Genomic DNA, 2500 nt, shown 5'->3' on the forward strand with positions numbered 1-2500 from the left:
CATTACCGGAGCGGCTCGCCGCCGGCGGCCGAGCCTTTTCACCCCCGCGCGGCGCGGGCGGGCCGGCGCGGTGCCGGCCCGCTGGTCGCGAGAGGTTCGAGAGAGGGAGGAGGGGGCGCGCGGGAGGCGCGGGCGCCCGGCCGGAGGCGCGGGAGGCGCGGGCGCGCCTCGGTCCCGGGTCGGCGGTGGTCCGGAGGGAGTGGGCTCGATGTCGGCGAGCCCACGAGCCCCTTCCGGCCTCCGTCCGCCCGGCGTTCCGAGGCCGCCGCGTCCTCCGCGCCGCCGCCCCGGCGCGTCCGTCCCCGCGCCCTCCGGTCTCCCGGGAGGCGGGCCGGAGTTTGTCGCGCCGCGCCTCCGTCTCCGGCGCCGTCCGTCCCCCGCTCTCGCGGGCGGCGGCGCCCTCGGCGCGTCTCGGGAAGGGCGGCGTGGTGGCGCGAGCCCCCGCGGAGTCCCCGGGGTCAGGTCCCCCGGGGGCCTCGGAGCCTCGGCTCACGCGGGGTGCCCGCCGCCCGCCGCCTCCCGTCGCCCGCCCTGGGCCGTTCCCCGGCCGTCGGCGTCGTCGTCCGTCCGACGGTGCCTCCGCGTCTCTGCCCGCCCTCGGCGCCCCGGGCGCCCGCGTCCGGCCGGCCACGTCCGCCCACCCCCCTCGCCCTGCCCGCTCGCTCCCCGCTTCCCGCCGCAGCCCCTCGCCCTCCGTGGCGAGAGGGGCCTGGGACGCGGGTGCGGGGAGGGTCCCCGGGGGGAAAGTCGGGTCGGGTCTGGTGGCGTGCGTCGGACGCGAGGGGGCCCGCCCGGCGTCGAGGGGGCCGTGGGCGCAGTGGGGTCGTCGGTCGGCGGCGCCCGGCGGCGGGGTTCGGTCACGGGCGGGCAGCGCCGAGGCCTGCGTCCGTCCCCGGGTGGCCGCGGGCGGCGCGGGCGGCGTCGAGGCGGTGGCCGCGCGGCACTACCCGCTCCGCCTCGTCCGTTTCTTTGGCTTCCCCCCATCCAGGTACCTAGCGCGTCCCGGCGCGGAGGTTTAAAGACCCCTGGGGGGCCTCGCCCGTCCGCCTTGGGTCGGGGCGGTCGGGCCCGCGGGGAGTCGGGAGGCCTGGCCCTTCTCCCCCAGACTCCGCCTCGCCGGGCCGGGGGGCGCCGCGCCGCCGTCGCGGCGGCCGTCGGGAGGGGGCGTCCCCGGCGGCCGTCGTGTCATCGCGTGCGCGTGCGCGCCCCGCGTCCTCGGGCGAGGCGGGAGCCCCCGGGCGCCTGTGGGGTGTCCGAGCACGGCCCCGCGGGGCCCGTGCCGGACGCCCCGTCGTCCAACCTTCCGACCTCACGGAGTCTGGTCTCGTTGTGTCTTCCTGGCCGGCCGGAGGCACCCTCCGGGGATGTGCCGTGCCAGGGGCGGGCTCTCCCCCCGCCCTGCGGGGGGACCCCGCCGTTCAAACTCGTACGACTCTTAGCGGTGGATCACTCGGCTCGTGCGTCGATGAAGAACGCAGCTAGCTGCGAGAATTAATGTGAATTGCAGGACACATTGATCATCGACACTTCGAACGCACTTGCGGCCCCGGGTTCCTCCCGGGGCTACGCCTGTCTGAGCGTCGCTTGACGATCAATCGCCCCCGGGGTGGGTGTCGCCTGCCCCGGGGTGCGCGGCTGGGGGTCTCTCGCAGGGCCCGCCCCGGGCCCTCCGTCCCCCTAAGTGCAGACGCGGTGCCCCTCCTCCGCCCCGCGCGCCCGCCCCTCCTCCCACGCGCCCCGGCGCCCGGTCGTCGGAGGCGCGTGGGGGTCGGTGGCGGCGGCGCCGCGGGGTCCCGGGGTGGGGGCCGCCGCCCGCGAGTCGAGGGAGAGGCAGACGCGAGAGCTCGCGCCGAGGTGCCCGTGGCCGCCACGGTGCCTTCGGGGGCTCCCTCGCGCCGCACGCGGCCTCGGGGTGGCCGGGGCGGGGACGAGACGGGTCCCGCGGCGCGCGGTCGGGGCCGCCGTGTTCGGGGGGCCCGCGTCCGGGCCGCCTGTCCGGTCGCCGCTCGCCCCCGTCGGCGGTCCGTCCCGGTGCGTCCGGCCGGCCCCTCGCCGGTCCCCGGCGCGCCCGGGTCCCGGACCGTGACCCCTCCCCGGCCTCGCCCCGTCGGGGTGGCTCGCGCCGAGGCCGAGTCGCGTGCGCGGGGCCGCGCCCCGGGGACGCGTGCCCCGGCGGTGACCCGCGGGACGCCGCGGCGTCGTCCGCCGCCGCGCGCCCTCCCCCGGGTCGCGGCCGCGCCGCGCTGCGTGCCCCGAGCCCCGGGCGGGCGGGCGGGCGCCGCGTCCGCCGCCCGACGGGCCGTGGCGGCTCGCGGCGGAGGGCGGGTGTCGGGAGGCGGTGGGACGCGCGCGGGAGGTCGGCGGTCGGGGGCGACCGCCGGCCCCGCCGCGCCCGCCGCCGCCCCTCCGCGCTCTCCTCCCCCGCGTCGCCGCGACGCGTCCGCCGTGCGCGTGGCGGCGTCCCGCTCCGCCCCCCTCCTCCCCGGCGGGGCCCCTCGCC

At 81.2% G+C, this 2500-nt stretch overlaps 2 non-coding genes across 2 annotated transcripts in view; both read left to right on the forward strand.

Annotated features, from left to right (window-relative positions):
• The window catches only part of LOC138919485 (18S ribosomal RNA), a 1865-nt gene extending 1860 nt beyond the window's left edge, over positions 1–5 (forward strand). Inside the window, exon 1 of the ribosomal RNA XR_011429693.1 lies at positions 1–5. This exon is cut by the window's left edge and continues 1860 nt beyond it. This is a non-coding gene — a ribosomal RNA (18S ribosomal RNA).
• A 1425-nt stretch (positions 6–1430) lies between these two features.
• LOC138919282 (5.8S ribosomal RNA) lies at positions 1431–1583 on the forward strand. Its single transcript, XR_011429322.1, has one exon. It is a non-coding gene; the product is annotated as a 5.8S ribosomal RNA (ribosomal RNA).
• The last annotated feature ends 917 nt before the right edge of the window (positions 1584–2500 follow it).

The sequence above is a fragment of the Equus caballus genome, chromosome 1 (assembly GCF_041296265.1).
Source record: "Equus caballus isolate H_3958 breed thoroughbred chromosome 1, TB-T2T, whole genome shotgun sequence".
Taxonomy (NCBI): Eukaryota; Metazoa; Chordata; class Mammalia; order Perissodactyla; family Equidae; genus Equus; species Equus caballus.